The sequence below is a fragment of the Podarcis filfolensis genome (assembly GCF_964270895.1).
Source record: "Podarcis filfolensis genome assembly, chromosome: 12".
NCBI lineage: Eukaryota > Metazoa > Chordata > Lepidosauria > Squamata > Lacertidae > Podarcis > Podarcis filfolensis.
Genome location: NC_139614.1, coordinates 36514547 through 36531982, shown reverse-complemented (window position 1 = coordinate 36531982; position 17436 = coordinate 36514547). Strand labels below are relative to the sequence as shown.

Below are 17436 nucleotides of genomic sequence, written 5' to 3'. Positions count from 1 at the left end.
GACCAATAAACGGAGACTGAATCCTGGCAAGACAAAGGCCCTGTGGGTAGGTGGTTTCTGGGACTGAGAAACTGGCCATTTCTCCTTTTCTGGATGTGAACAGTTTATAAAGCTTTCACAATTAAAAAAAAAAAGATAATTTGATTTCAAAATGAAGGGAGCGGGTGAGAAAAATGTAAATAATAACAGACACATCCAATTTGTTGACTGCCAAACTTAATTCCTGCAGTGATCCCAATACTTGGCTGTTTCATTAATGTTACATCTATCAAGCAGAAAGCAACACATCAAGATGAGAGGTATTAGTGGGTGGGTGTTTTTTTGCCATGTCGGTAACATCCTGCTTTGGGTTTTTAATATGGCTGCTTGAGCCCTACTTAATTGTGTGATGTGAGCATAGCTCCCTCTGTTGGTTTCTGTCCAGAGTTGCATCTAGTTGATGGTATTCTGAGTGTACCGATGATGATCTGTAGACCCTATTGCAGCGCTGTGGAGAAGGTGCCAAGGGTTTTGGTATGCTTGGGTGGCTTGTAGTGCTGATATTCAGAATCATTATAATACCAGGCGTGCATATATTATACTGGGCCCTTTACTAGCAGGCGTTTAAGTAACAGCTACCTGTATGCTGTGGGAAAGCTTCCTTGTATTTTACAAGAAGGATTTAATAACATACTGGAAATTTAGGTTTCCACAATTAAAGTGGATTGGAGCGCTCTGGTGCTATTATACCACTTTAATAGCATCTGCCAAAGAATCTGGTGCAGTTTGCTTAGCCCGGTGTTAGAAGATCCCTGTTCCCCTCACAGAGCTACGATTTCCAGAGTTCCCTGGGAAGAGGGACTGATTGTTAAACAACTCTGGAAATTGCATCTCTGAGGATTCTCCCCCTTTCTCATCCGTTGGTGGTTTTTATTGGATTCACTGCTGATTTTTGCCTTGGTATGGTAATTGTTCCATGCTTGCTCTTTAACAAAAAAATTAAAAAAATTGAATGATGTTGCTGGTCTTTGAATTTGTTTTAGTTTTGTGGTTTCTATTGTGTTGTGCCATTCTGGGAGAACTTGCGGGGGGGGGGGCTAACAATGCTTTAAATAAATAAAGTAACAAACAAACCCTGGTGTGACTGTTAGCAGCCAAGACTGATTAAAAAAAAAAGTTTAACTAAACAAAACTAATTCCTTTCTTTATTTGGGGGAATTGATTTGGTCTGTGAGGGCCGCATTGCAAAACTATATGGTTAGATCCTTCGCTGTGGGCAGTGCCTGCTCTCTGCAGCAACCTGCCTATGAATAGTAGGCAAACACATTTTGCTGTGTAGTTTTTGGTGCCTGCTAACAGCATTTTGGTTGAGTCACACCTACTCAGATGCCTAATTTTTCCATGCAGTTTTGTTATGTGTATCTGTTTTAAAACTTCTAGTTTCATTTATATTTTGAAGGGGGCATTACTTCAATTTGCTTTTAGCGTTTTATCACATTTTAATGAATATTTTATATTGCCTTATGCAAACAGCTTAGAGGTTCCTTTCAATTAAGGTATGCACAAATCTTGTCAAATAAAATTCAGAGGTGCCCTTCTGCTAGCATAAGGCCTCTTGCACTCATGAAAGGGCCTGTTTCCAGCTTAGCTGAAAGAGGTTTTGTGGGGGGAAATGGGATGCCACCTCCCAAGGAAGTTCTTCTGTCCATACGAGTCTTTGTACAATGCCAGTTTACACTGGTGGTTGTATATAAATTAGTGATGTAACCTTTCCAGCAGTTAATACAATTAGGAAGGGATAGGGTTAGAAATCTGATTTAGTTTGCAAATTCACACTTTCTGAAAAGCTATGGGAGCCAAAGCATAGCCCACCCTTCAACATTCACACTTCAAGCCAACTTTACAAGTTAATTTGTACAGATATGCATTTACTAAGGTGGAGTGTGCATATAAACACATATATTAGTGAAAATAACATACAAAAAAGGATTACATTAGAGAAAATAGCTTTTGTAAAAATGTAAATTGCGTATGAAATAGGAGAAAGTCATATTAAAATGATGACTTTTCATGAGGACTTATGTGTTGTGTGTGTTTATCAAAGCTGGAGCACTGAATTTAAGATTGGAAAAATGAGAACTGAGATGAACTGAAATGGACAGATTTGCTCATCCCTAGCCATAGTTCAGTGGCATAACTCACCCTTTTGCATGCAGAGGTTCTAGTTGCAATCCATGGCATTTCCAGGCGGAACTGGGAATGATTACCCTCTGAAACCTTGGGGAGCTACTGCCAGAACTAGATGGACCAATGGTATGGGTCTGTAAGGCAACTTCCTATATCCTTAAATTAAACAACTTCCTTCAGCCTAGCCAGTGTTCACAATGTGGCATATGAGCTTCTAAATTAAAATGAGTGAGTTTCTGAGTGAGGACTGCTTTGTTAGTTAGTTTCAATCTTACACAGTGATTATAGAAAAAAGCTCCTGCATATTTAATTAAATTAGAAGTGTGCCTTGTCTTGATCCCTTGAGTTACACAGAGACATGGTGGGGGAAATAACCCACAAAAGCTCTCCCCTTTTAAAAATACGGGGGGGGGGGAGTGGTAAATTGTCACTGTCTCAACCATTGGTTGGAACTTGCAGGTTATTGCTGAGGCAAAGCAGAGGACATGAATGAAGTAGTCATACGTTAACAAAGCTGGCAGATCTCTGGATGCTGTGCAGTAAATCAGCATGGTCTTCTGACTCCCAGTAGCTTAACAAAAGTATTTTTAAAAATATTTGTTTATTAGCTTTCTCACTCATAAAATATAAATACAAATTTGCTGCCTTTGAGATGGCCCCACTGTGTCTCTAGTGGCCAGATTCCAGAATCACTAGCCTGTGATAACTCAGAGTAGATTTGTACTTGTACGCAGTGCTATTTTTCTAGAAAAAGAGGTGCCGGAACTCACCATGAACTAGGGGTGGAGGAAGGAGGGTATGGTGGGTGCGGTGCGCCCCGGGTGTTACCACTGAGGGGGAGTGACAAAATGCTGGGCGGCACTCACCGCGGGGCCTGCAATGTGCCTAAGCCACACGTCTCTCCTGGGAGAGACACGGTGGCTTGGGAGCGCACAGGCTCCGTGCTGCCCAAACGGTCCGCCTGCTGCCTCCCACTCCCCAGCTGTAGGGTGGCTGAGTGGGAGGAGGTAGGCAGACTCTGGAGGCCCCGCAGTGCACCCCGCCCCTATGGACAGCTCGCCCTGCCACTGGCTGCGCCACCCCAGGCGCCCAAGCGGCTTCCTCCATGAACATCTCCCATTTTCTCTTATAATGGCAATGGGGCTTATCACACACGCAGCCCAACAAGACAATTACAAAAACCCACCAACAGCATACAAATCAATATGGCTAACCTGACCCAAAACACACACCCGCCCCACTCACACGTGAAAACAAAGACCACCACAGCCAACCACAAATGAACAACCACACCCTAGGCCAACCCCAACCTCTCTCACCACCAAAGGAACACAAGTGAGCAGCAAAGAACCTGCACAAGCAACGCTGACACCAAACCCCACATATATTAAGTAAAATAGAAACATCATCACCCCCCCATCCTTCCCCCCACCACCTCTTTCCCCCTTTTCTTCCTAATGTCTCAACAAATGAAACTGATTTGTAAAAATGTTACATGGGGGGGGGGAATGAGAGAGAGAGACATTGCACATACTTTTGTAAATCAAGGAAATCTTTAATAAAAATACATTTTAAAAAATAATAATGGCAATGGGGCCCAGCTGAGAGGTGCCGGAACTGAGTTCCAGCGAGTTCTGGCTGAAAAAAGCCCTGCTTGTATGTGCAGGTTATCCCAGCGTATTGCACAGCATATTGTCCTAAACAAAAGGACAAAAGGGGGCACAGATCTGCATTTCTATGTATAGCTGTAAATTTAGAAACAACTATGGTGGGGAGGAAGATTGTGACTGGTGCTCACAGCTGATGGGCAACTTCAGGGCCTTCAGTCTCCCTTCTTAGGGTTCTTTAACAGGAAACATTCAGCCAGATAGCCTTCCAAATGAAGGACACATTCAGGCAGAGGTCTGTCTTCTGGCAGCCCTTCAACTAGACGTCTGTCGTCCGTAAAGCAGGACACCTGGGCACCCTAGTCAGCTTAAACATAAGTACTACCTCACCAAACCATACTGTGGATAAAGCTGTCAGAATGTTTTAAGTTTACACAGTGAGATGGCGGCCCTCCTTACGCATGTGGGGCTGGAGAATGATGTTCCTTTACCCAGAGCTCAGATGGAAGAGACACTTTCCATGCACAGCAGCTACTACTGCTAATAACTCCTGCTCCTGTAAACACGCCTGACCTCTTTTTGACAGTCGCTAATAACACTGGTGGAGCATCGACAGTGCTATAATTACTCTCAAAAATATGGCCATGTATATGTGACCTTGCCTTAAGACCCAGGCTGAATTTAAAGCAGTGACCTCAAAGGAAAGGGCTCTGAGGCTTTTAACGAAACCCCTGCGCAATACATTTCCCCCTGTCAGGATGTTGTAATCTAAACAAACTCCTGGAAGGTTTCGAGGCTTCTGAGCTTATAGGGTGGTAGCCATCAACCTCCGGTGAAGATTGTGGGCCCATTCATGCATTGCGCTCCTCAAATTTCAAGGAGGATCTTGTCTCTTCTTTTCTATCCCAGTTGGGATTTTAGAAAGCAGCGTCCGGCAGGCTGGGTTTTAATTATTGCTTTCCGTTCACTTGTTTCGCGGAGAGTCCATCTTTGCTCAGATACTTCTGTGTGACAGACTGTGCGTAAGACTGAAAGACACTTCAGTCTCCAAGGGAACTGCCTGAACTATGATAAGCTGCTTTTGCCCTCATTGGGGACACTCTTTTCCTATTACTGTTTTCACAACCTTAGACTTGATCTGCACCTCGGGTGACAGCTGCTTGTTTAATTGGCTGTCGCTGACATTCCTTCAGGGTTGTCACAAGTGTGGAGAGGCAATGCCCAGAGAGAGAGAAAATATTGCATGTATGTGCTGCGTGCCTGTGTGTGGGCCTGACAGGCGCTTTCTCATATTCTTTCTGGTATACCATTATTTTTCGTACCACTGCAAATGCATGAGGGGTGGGGAGCGGGATATATATATATATATGGTGTGATCACACACAGACCATGATACGGGATGACAGGGATCATGTGTGTGTGTTTTGTGTGGAAAATGCCTTCCCTGTAGCAGAAGCACCAAACCGCGCCAGCATTTTCATTATGATTCCAATATTCCCGTTATCACAAAAGCTGGCAGTTTTAATGACAAACGGCTGTCATCGCATAAAGCATTTTAAGAACTAATAAACCTCTCCTGAATACCAGGGTGAATCATATTAGGGCTGAATTCCTGAATTCATTAGTAAAATCAAATAGTGTGTGGTAGGAATATATATTCTGAAATCTATTCAACGTAACTTGATTCTACGCTGTCGGGAATAACGTGGCGAGCAACTCTCTGTCTCCTGCCGTAGCTTTTCAGCCATCACGCAGCCTCCTCTGCCCTTTTGTGTTCCTAAGCCTGTAGATTTGCATATCATTTTAGATTTGCATATTTTAATTTTCAGGCTTGCTTGTATTTCACAGTTGACAGGTTGGTATTGCTTTTTCACATTAATCCCAGTCAGATGCAGAAGTTAACGAAAAGGCAGGGTGCTTGTGGGTGGGTGGGGGAAGCCCCAGAAACCAAACATTTGAGTGGTGATCACTTTATATTTGTCAGCAGTTAGTGGTTCCTCATGTCTGATCCCTCATGCCATGCCGGCAATTGAACACTGAAGGATGATGCCCACATTGTGTGGCTACATGGAAATACTTTATTGTCACTTGTACAACTTGTATACAGTGAGATTTCACATGTGTCTCCCCACCCTCACCCCATTGGGAATAGAGTTTGCTTTCCCATGGGCAAATGCGAGGCTGTTAGCATGTGTGCAGAAACAGAGTTTTGAGGTATCCCAAAATGAATGATGAGGCTCTTGTCTGGTCCGTGGTGAAGCCCTTGCATGACCTGTTCACTGTGAGCAAACTACAATTCAGTCATGGTTTCAAAAACACAAACAGATGTTTTCACTTTTCCTCTTTGATTTGCCCCTCTGGAACAGGCCCGGGCCCAGTTTGTTCCATGTTTAAAAACCCAGTACATTTTTTAAAAAATGGTTTGGCAACTACTCATTATAGTAACAACTTCCATAAGGGTAGTTTTCATAGTATGTTGCAGCAAACACAGCCAGGAGCTTTGTGACTCCTCTTGCTGGTACAGTGGTACCTCAGGTTAAGTACTTAATGTGTTCTGGAGGTCCGTACTTAACCTGAAACTGTTCTTAACCTGAAGCACCACTTTAGCTAATGGGGCTTCCTGCTGCTGCCGTGCCGCCGGAGCCCGATTTCTGTTCTCATCCTGAAGCAAAGGTCTTAACCTGAAGCACTATTTCTGGGTTAGCGGAGTCTGTAACCTGAAGCGTATGTAACCTGAAGCCTATGTAACCTGAGGTACCACTATATAAGATTTTGAGGGGTACAGTGGACAGCTGCGGGCAATATGCACTCTTGAAGACCATCAAGCTTTGCCTGGCAATAGTGTAGGTCCAGTGCAGGGTCCCACTGAGAAATCAAAGAAATGCTACCTCACATGATCTACAGTTATTGTGCAACTGTCCTGCAGACCCTAATAATGCACTGAAAGGCAGGGTGTCAAAAATTTAAACAAGCAACATTTGTGTACTATATACAAACAAAGTGAGACAAAAAGCAGCAGCAGCAGCAGCAGCAGCAAAACTTATTCAATACATCCTTTCCTACTATCCTTAACATTCCCACACTTTTTGCAGTAAGGAAAGTGAAAGATAAATGTACTAGAAAGTATGGTAAAACATTCCACTGACGGGAAGCTGCATAACCTCTGGACAAACAAATCAGGATAAATGCTCAATAATCAAGATATTTGGAAGTGAGACTAGCGCCATGAGAACTCAGTTGACTTCTCTAGGGAGAGGGAATTAATTTTTAAAAATCAGGTTTGCTGTGTAGATCTGCTTCTAGAGGGGCTGACTATCCAAGTTCCCCCTGCTGATTGCAGTAGATGACATCAGAGTAACAGAGATCAAAGCTGCATTAAAGTAAGCAGTGAGCCAGGCACGATTGGAAGCCTGCCTTCTCTCCTTTAAAAAATGAAGAGTGTGCTTGGCTGCCTTTGCAAATATCTATTTCTATACGGCCTGATAATGGAGAGAGCTTGGAGCTCGAAGGAACAATGTTCTTCAGTCCTATTCTGCAAAACCATCCAGTAACATGATTCAGTGGCCTTTCGCGTTTCTTTTCTGCGGTGGCTCTGGGAGAAAGAAGTGTGCAGCTTATCGGCTCCCACTGCTCTGCCACACTGTGAAACCAGACACCCCTTGAAGGGGCCCACGGCAAAGCATGAAAAGATTAATAAGAATATTGCTCAGCGTTTGGCGGGTAGCTATGGGTTACCTTGCTGCCGACTCGCATTACCTCTGAGTTTTCGCTGCATATCCAGCAATACTAGCTGTGTGTCCTCCTTATTGCTAGGACCCCAGAGCAAGATACCCAAGGTAGCTCATGTTTTTATATAAATAAAAGTCGTCCCTGGCAAAAACTTTGCAAGTGCTGTTCTTTTAGTCATGCAGAGACATAATAATGGAGTGAACCAATCGACTATAAAGTGGTACCTCGGGTTAAGTACTTAATTCGTTCCGGAGGTCCGTACTTAACCTGAAACTGTTCTTAACCAGAAGCACCACTTTATCTAATGGGGCCTCCTGCTGCCGCCACACCGCCAGAGCACGATTTCTGTTCTCATCCTGAAGCAAAGTTCTTAACCTGAGGTACTATTTCTGGGTTAGCTGAGTCTGTAACCTGAAGCGTATGTAACCTGAAGCATATGTAACCTGAGGTACCACTGTACAACTGTTACAGATATGAGTCCATTCTTCATTGGATTGCATATTGGGCAGTTTTAAATGAGACAGTTTTAAATACCTCATAATAACTGGAGATATCGGTGGTTGTCATCTGGAGAAGCAATCTTGTATCCTGGAAAAGCGAGGGGCACTGATTATGCCCAGCTCTCTTTATATGGCACCCGTGGCATGACAATCACCTTTGGGGAAACTTAAACTGGAACTTAATCCTGGCAAGAGAGAAGTACAGTTAGGTACAAATACAGCTGATTTGGAAGAGGTGGCTTAGCCTGTATACAGTGGTACCTTGGTTCTCAAACTGAATCCGTTCCGGAAGTCCGTTCCAAAACCAAAGCATTCCAAAACCAAGGCATGCCATAGAAAGTAATGCAAAATGGATTAATCCGTTCCAGACTTTTAAAAACAACACCTAAAACAGCAATTTAACATGAATTTTACTATCTAATGAGAGCATTTATCCATAAAATGAAAGCAATAATCAACGTACTGTACTATATGAAATAATACAGTATTGTAGATGATAAAAAAAATTTTAAAAAATCTTACCTGCACTGATGATAGTCATTGTTTGGATGGAGGGCTTCTATCCATTTCTGCAGTCACACAATCAGTCAGTAGCTGAACTAGGTTCCACACAGTCACAAAAACAAATTAACTGAAAAAGCCTCAAAGACGAAAAGGCAAAATAGCAAAAACAAAAGCACCAAACTTAATCCGTTCTGGAAGTCCATTTGACTTCCAAAATGTTCGAAAACCAAGGCACAGCTTTTGATTGGTGCAGGTGCCCCGGGAAAAATAGCCGACAGCCGCATCGGACATTTGGCTTCCAAAAAACATTCAAAACCCGGAGCACTTACTTTCGATTTTTTGCCGTTGAGAACCAATGTACCACTCTATCTCTAAAGCAGGGCCAGGGAACCTTTTCTCACCTGAGATCTACAATCCTCCCCATGTAACCTTCCAGGTTCTGCGTGCTAGTAGCAGGACCCAAGCATCATTCCCCCCCCCCCCACCAGGCCCAGTGCAAACATGTAACATAAGCTTCCACCTGCTCAGTTTCATCGCATCCATACAAACACGGGAGCCGTGATAAAAAGCTTTACTTTTAATTATGTTTTCTACCTGTCTGAAGTTATACTAGGCCAAACGGCTGCTAATCTACCATACCTTGCCCCCTTTATGTGTGCCTGTTTTAATATAACACCCAGTCTGAATAAGAGCCCCTCCAGAGATTATATTTATTGCTCATTTATGATGATTTATGCTCACAATTCTATAATGGTGGCTATACACAATTGCACTCTCAGTGCCATTTGCACTTGCCGTTATACTTCTTTGGCTATGATCAGTGCATGCCCCGTAGTTTAAGGATAAAAAGCCATTACTTTTTTAAACTACAAATGTTCCGGTTCTCCTTTTTTTCAAGAGCAGCTTTTAATGGCTGGCAATGGGCTGTGGGGGGTGGGCAGGAGATATGTCAAAGTTGTCTTTTCTCCACACACATCCTTTCTAGTGCAGAAGCATCCCATGAGTGGAGTTCTGTTCACAGGAACGTTAAATCCAATCCTTTATGTTGCTTGTTTAGTCGTTCAGTCGTGTCCGACTCTTCGTGACCCCATGGACCAGAGCACGCCAGGCACTCCTGTCTTCCACTGCCTCCCGCAGTTTGGTCAAACTCATGTTTGTAGCTTCGAGAAACTGTCCAACCATCTCGTCCTCTGTCGTCCCCTTCTCCTTGTGCCCTCCATCTTTCCCAACATCAGGGTCTTTTCCAGGGAGTCTTCTCTTCTCATGAGGTGGCCAAAATATTGGAGCCTCAGCTTCACGATCTGTCCTTCCAGTGAGCACTCAGGCCTGATTTCCTTCAGAATGGAGATGTTTGATCTTCTTGCAGTCCATGGGACTCTCAAGAGTCTCCTCCAGCACCATAATTCAAAAGCATCAATCCTTTATACATAACAGTAATTAATAATATACAATAAGCTGGTCTCTGTTTTGTAGGCTTGATGTGTGGTTTTTTTTAATTGACATGTTGTCTAATTTATATTGTATTTTAATTTCCTGTAGGCTGACATGTAGGTTTTTGAACCAAAAGCCATACGTTGGCCATTAATAAGTCATTGACTTAATCAAGTAAAACTCCACAATTGTGTCAGCTGAAGGAGTTGAAACAAAACCTGGATTTGAAATATTTCAGCCAATTATTTAACTGAAGGAATATTACAAGCTGTCCTTGTTTTAAAATAGTAGTTGCCAAATATACAGAATGCGGCAGTAAGACTGGTGACTAAGTTTTGCAAATAAGTTTTTTTCCTATTGTAAACATAATTATTTAAATGTTATTTTTCTTTAAAAGACTAAGCTTCTTGACCTCAGTATTACACTGATTATTTTGAAAACAGAAGCCCTTAATTCCTCCAGAAAACAAAAGCCAAGTTTTATCATAGTAACTTAGCTACTATTGAACGTTTTCAAAATATTTTTGCAACTTCCTTCATTATCTCCAAAATGTCTACATAAAGAGAATAGTACTCACAGCCTGTCACTTTGTAGTGCTAACAAAGTTCTAAAAATATAAATGCTTTTGAAAAGGAGGTTTAATGCCATATTGTTGAGTACGTTAATAGGCAAGCATGTTAATGAAGCAATGCAAATACTCATAAACCAATTCCATTTTGTGTTTCAAAACACAATTGTGTTCCATATCTTATGTTGCTTTATCAAACTCAGTAGAATTTCTTGCTCAAATTACTCCCATTATGGTATAAGAACTTACTTGCCTTGGGAACTACCTCTGCAAATCTATTTCCCTTTGGGTAGCAGTTATAAGGAACTCTTACTAGTATTCGGGTATTAATGAAGTTTTATCTGTTGAATTGCCTCACCTTTTTATGAGAGATCCCTGGGATTAACAGACTCAAGAACATGAGTTTGCTTAATACCTATAGATACAGACTATAGAGGAGAACTTCATACAGTGGTACCTTGGGTTAAGTACTTAATTCATTCTGGAGGTCCGTTCTTAACCTGAAACTGTTCTTAACCTGAAGCACCGCTTTAGCTAATGGGGCCTCTTGCTGCTGCCGCGCTACCGGAGCACGATTTCTGTTCTCATCCTGAAGCAAAGTTCTTAACCCGATGTACTATTTCTGGGTTAGCAGAGTCTGTAACCTGAAGTGTATGTAACCTGAAGTGTATGTAACCCGAGGTACCACTGTACTAAGGACTCCCCCCCCTTAAAGTAGGGCATATGGCTACCCTGCTAGCCAGTAAAAAAGTGAGATATATCTATAGATACAGTATATAGATATATATTCCTAGAATCTGAATATTAAATGAAAAAGGCAACAACAAAAAAGATAATCCTTCATTAGCATAATTTCTCATCTGTAGCAGGTTGTCTAGGAATTAGTGAACATTAGCATATTATCTGCTACGCTGGTTCAGGAGTGAACATTTCAAATACTCAGGGCATTGCCCAGCATTGGGTAGAAGCCTGTTTGTGCACCACACTGCTGGGAAATGGGGGAGCCAGCCAGACTCCTGACAATAACATACCTGCGTCTGGTCTGCCTTGTTGTTGGGCAGACTAGGCTAGGTGTAATGCTTCTACAACCAAGCTTGGGTGGCAGCATCATACAGGGAGAACCAGAGGGAAGACTTCTCCTACTTTGTCCACTTTGGGCCTACGTAATGAGCTGAGGCCCGCAACTCGACTTCAGCCCTTTTCAAGCTGCTGGGAACGAAGCAGTAGTGATACAAGTGGAGGATGCAGCTGTAGTGAGAGCAATGGGAGAGGGAAGCGCCTGCGTCTGGAGATAGGGGAGCATAGATGGGCCAGATAGAAATTGCTGGTGGTTTTTTCCTCCCTCTTCCCAACACACTCCCCACTACTGGTGCATACTATCCTGAACTTCTTGAGAACTTATGGAGCGAATGCCTGAACAGGGCTGCTGCCTGGGACATTTGTCTTTCCCCAGCAATCCTTTAGCCAAACACCCTCTCTTGGGTTTTAAATCAGTGGAGGGCAGGCTGTTAGTAGCCAGTGAAGGCTGCTTCATTAGGGCAAATGGGGCACACACGGCCAACCTCATTCTGCCTTCAGGGAGTCCACACCTGCCTGCCTTCTTACCGCCAACCAGTCCAGGGGATGGCACTGGCTGTCAGCGTCATCTTCCTTAGCCCCTATACAACTCAACCAAAGTGGTTGTGGGGGACAAAAGTGTAAGTAGCTGTTTGCACCTGTCACTGGCTCTGGCACCACCCTCCTTGCCTTCTGCCCTACTGGTCCCACCAGCCACCACTGGAACTGACAGAACGGAGCCTTTGGCAATGGTGTGGTGGTGTTTGGGGTCCCTTGGCAGTATGAGAATAAGCATGTTACAATGTTGGGGGTTGTGGAAGCATAGTTAATCAGGTTGTGAGCTATTGTTCATCCAGGCCGGTGCGTTGCCTCCTTCCTGGCTCCTTCTACTTCTCTCAGTGCAGGCGAACAAACAAGCAAGGGCAGAGCAGCTTGTGTTTTTCTTGATTCTTTTAAAAGTGAGTTTCAGTTTGAAACGCAATCTCTCTGCAGGCTCGCCTTGCTTTGAAAAGTGAGAACAGTACAGTGGGAGATATTTATAATTTCCTTGGCCTTTCCCAAGATGGTCATACAGATGAGAAGCACATGTTCTGCTCTTTGTGTACAGCAAACATCAAGCAATCTGGTGGCCAGAATAGAGTTGCAAGGAAAATAAATATGCAGACTTTCACTCTGCCATGCAACACAGCAGAGCATATCTCTTCCCCATTTTGTTCTGGCATCTTTTGCAAACAAGCAAAAAAAAAAAGTCTTTTACATTTAAATATACAGTGGTACCTCGGGTTAAGTACTTAATTCGTTCCAGAGGTCCGTTCTTAACCTGAAACTGTTCTTAACCTGAAGCACCACTTTAGCTAATGGGGCCTCCTGCTGCTGCCGCGCCGCCAGAGCACGATTTCTGTTCTCATCCTGAAGCAAAGTTCTTAACCTGAAGCACTATTTCTGGGTTAGCGGAGTCTGTAACCTGAAGCGTATGTAACCTGAAGCATATGTAACCCGACGTACCACTGTATAGTGAATACAGTGGGGGAAATTCTAATCTGCACTTCTCAAAGCAAACATGTGAACTGAAAAGCAGCTGTCCTCTGAAACTCACACTTCTCTGAATCTTGTAATGCAGTTATTCAACCCAAAACTTCTATACAAGCATGTACATATTAGGGGAAAGTGTGCATTAAAATGCATATATTGGCAAAACTTAAACATTTGCCTAATATGCTTTTAAAATTCATCTTAGGTAAAATTATGTATAAGTCTACATAAATACAAGGAGAAACATGCACTGAAATGCTGAGAAATTGTTGTGTGGTTTTTTTTAAAGTGTAGAACATGTGCCAATTGAACTTAAGGATGGAAAGAATGAGTAGCAGAAATAAACCAAAACTGGCAGATTCAGCCATCCATCTAGAGCAGTATCATACCAAAGTCATAGCTTTCCCCCAAAGAAGTGTGCTGAGAGTTGTTAGGAGATTCTTGTTCCCCTCACGGAACTACAATACCCAGAATTCCTTGGGAAGAGGGATAAATTGTTAAACCACTCTGAGAATTGTAACTCTGTGGAGGGAATAAAGGTAAAAGGTAAAGGACCCCTGACAGTTAAGTGCAGTCGCAGACGACTCTGCGGTTGCGGTGCTCATCTCACTTTACAGGCCGAGGGAGCCAGCGTTTGTCCGCAGTTTTTCCGGGTCATGTGGCCAGCATGACTAAGCGGCTTCTGGCGCAATGGAACACCGAACACCTCGAGTTACAAAAGCCTCAGGTTACAAACGCTTCAGGTTTACAAACTCTGCTAACCTGGAAGCGTGACCTCAAGTTTAGAACCAGGATGAGAACGGAAATCGTGTGCCGGCGGTGCAGCGTCAGCAAGAGGCCCCATTAGCAAAAGCACGCCTCTAGTTAAGAACAGTTTCAGGTTAAGAACGGACCTCTGGAACGAATTAAGTTCGTAACTAGAGGTACCACTGTACTTCTTTTAGTTCAATATGTGCTGTGCCCACTCTGCATTTGTAGACACACCTGCTCCTTTGGCTGAGTGGGACTCTAGACCTCAAAGTCCTATCCTAACAGCACTACGGTTTAACAATAGTACAGTCACCACCTATCCACCTTTACTTAATCCTTGCCTAATGCAAATCTCACAGCAATTCTTCTAAACCAAAATCAGGAGCAAAGTATGATATAGCAAAATGATAAATAAGGGGAGAAATGAAGCCAGAATAACTACTAATGGCAGGGGACAGAAAACAGGGTCAATGTGAGGGAAGATAAATTCTGTGATGGTAGCAGCTGGGGGCTTCCACAGTTTGGGCCAGTCTCAAAGAGTCCAAAATATTTTATGTGGGGAGAAGCAACAACTTTGCCACTGAGCTGACTTTTATATTCTGTTCTGTTTCAGCTTAGAAATCTCATCCTTTTTAAAAACAGCATGTCCAAACCATGTTTAAACAGTCAGGTTACCAACTTTTACTGTAAAATAGTCAGGGATGCATTGTCCATTTTATATATTAGTTGCTGCTGTTGAAGAAACGAAGATGTGCCGCTAACAATGGTTGTTTTTATTCCTCATGAGCAATTTAACCACTGCATTGCATATACTTTACTCAAAAGTTGTGCAAAGAGCTCATAGTGTTAACCTGTAATATATTCCTCTTTAGTAGATCTGCATACTTCGGATGGTTTGCTTTACCTTTTGTCTTCATAGACCTTGCTAGATTGGGTGCCTCTGCAGATGCATTTTATAAAATTAAGTTGTCTACATATACTTTAAAGAATGTGTTTAACTTAATGTGTAGCTGGCCCCAAGTCAAATGGAAAGGATCATCAAACAAAAAGGAAGGAAATATACTTATTGACATCCAGTAATGGTGTACTAAGTGGTTGTGCTGAAGAAGCAGACATAGTACTATATAATAAAAGCAATATGTTGTGACATTCGTTGCAATCTGCATTTTACTTGTCCATGAATAATACAGGTGATTGCAGTGTAAGTCTTCCAGAATGTTGACATTCCTGTTGACAACTCAGTTGTATTTGTACAGCTAAAGAGATGTGGAAGGGGAATTTGAGGTCTCCGTAGTTTTCTCTTGTATGGTTAGCGTAAACATCACTGTGCAAGCCAATAATGGATTTTAGCCTGCTCAACTCAAACTGATTCATGCTGTTTTGCAATACATTTTTTTAAGTTTTAAAAAATACAACACATGTGCTGTGAGGATAGGAACATCCTTAGCTTTTCCATCTTTCAAAATTACAAAAGACTCAACACTATCAAGTCCACAGGAATTTAAATTTGTTAGGATGTGGCTTTGGGGAGAGCGTAATCCAGCAAACAATTATGCAGCATTATGTTATTACATACAAAAGTGGCCTTACCAATGAATCAGCCTTTTAAAAACCTGTAAACTAATTAGAAGTGTCTGGTCATAGGTACTATTTAGCAGAGCAATTCACCAGATTGCTTTCTGTCCAGCAGTCTTTGGCCTCACTGACGAGACAATGTCCAACTTACATATTTATCCCCCACATTCCTAATTATTTCACAGCTTTTCTGACATCCATAGGGTGAAAACAGGCCACCTCCATGCACAAATTCCCCACTCTTAAAATGTGTTTACTGAAACAGCAACAACCGCAGTTCCATGGAGTTTTAAACAAAGGTTGCTTCCAGTTTGTTCAGAATTCATCCTGATTTGTTTGCACAAAGTTTGTGAGACGTTAGATGGCACTGGCTATCTATTGAGCATTCACTCTGGTGTGTTATAGGGCAATTCAACAACTGATGAAGAAGGGCAGTCTTCAGTCGCCACCTGCCACACCGCAGACAGCAGGGGCAGCTGAAGAAAGGACTTCTGAGGACAATCTCTGTGGATGGGTGCATTGTCAGGAGCAGGAGTCAAGCGTATGTCAGCAATAGAAAAACACGGTGTAAGTGCAGTTAACTTTGTATTCAAAGAAAACAGAACAGTGCAGGCCTAGTGATCCCAGCAGGTCTTCTCCAATAAGGCAGTTGTGAGGGCTGAAAGGTTCGCACCTTCCCACCACTCACTAAGGCTCCTGCTCTTCCCAAGCTATCGCAAACTGCGTCTGTGCACAACCAATCTCAGCTCAGCTCTTTTCATTTCTCTGTGTTCCAGACTGGGGGTAGGGGAGCTGGCCACCACAACAGAAGTGGGGGAGACTCCCTGGATTCTTGAGCCTGCCTCCATTCTGCCTCTTGGCCCATCTCCTCTCTGGCCTCTGCTTCTGCCTCTGGATTGCTTTCTGCCACAGCCTCTTCCTGCTCACTAAACCTTGTTACCTCTTCAGCGGCTGCTCCCTCTGATTACCTCTCTCAGTCTGCTCCCTCTGATCACTCATCATCGTCCCACCACCAACCCTCTGGCTCTCAGCCTTCTTCCCTTGGGGGGTTCCCCAGCTGCTGCCTCCCACCACGCAGCTGCATCCAGCCAGTCCATGACAGCAGTCCAACGGATATTTGGGTCCTAAGTCATGTAAGGGTATAAATTGAGCTTAATAGCTGTCATAGTTTGCCCTGGCATACCTTGCCCTGAAGAAGGTGCAAAAGCAATAAACAAACACACAATAAACAAAAACACACAATCTTTTTTTTTTCCAGTGATGAAAAATCATTGTGATTTTTTAATGTTATAGAGCTTCTTTGATTAAATGAGTTATTGACATATAGTACATTGGCACTGGGACTGGGTTTGACCTTTCTAAATTCCAGATTTTAGCATGTTGAAACAACAGTGAGGATGCTATCATGATCAGTTAGGTCAGCATGTTGAGAGGCAGGTGGAGGGATGATAAATGTCCATCCTGGGCTATAACAAATCTTTGCCACGTCACTCTGTGGTCCTTTATACTGACCAAACTGGCTAAGAACCAGAAAGATCTGGCAATATATGCTAGTTTAAAATAAGGCAAGGCTAGGCTGACACAAGGAGGCTCCGAATCATCAGCCAGCACAAAGAATCAGGTTCATCCTCTTCTCCGAAACATGTTTTCTGTTCCTTATATATCCTTTAATTTAATCTTTTGTTAAACATGCCCAAATACTGTGCAACAGTAATAGTCTAATTGGTATTCACACTAACCCAAATTATAGGGCTGGCTGCAGCATGTGGCTTCTTTTTGCCAATGCCGATATTATTTATGTATTGTTTAAAAGGAAAGGGGGGAAAACAAGGAACTATTAATTTTTATACAATAGAGTGAACACTGGCAGTGTCACTTGGATTCCTGCTGGATTTTCTTGAGAACGCTTTCAAAATGTGCAAGCCAAATAAAAAACTGTACAGCTGCCATAAGCTTTGGAGCCAATTGAAAGTCTTTTTTTAAAACACACACACCAGATACTAGACACATGAATCTT

At 42.8% G+C, this 17436-nt stretch overlaps 1 long non-coding RNA gene across 2 annotated transcripts in view; it reads left to right on the top strand.

The window, feature by feature from the left end:
• Positions 1-17436, top strand: part of LOC310746265 — a 37148-nt gene that overhangs the window by 17588 nt on the left and 2124 nt on the right. For both annotated transcript variants that reach the window (XR_014540549.1, XR_014540550.1), the window contains exon 3: positions 15825-15986. This is a non-coding gene — a long non-coding RNA (uncharacterized lncRNA). The remainder of the gene's footprint in view (positions 1-15824; positions 15987-17436) is intronic.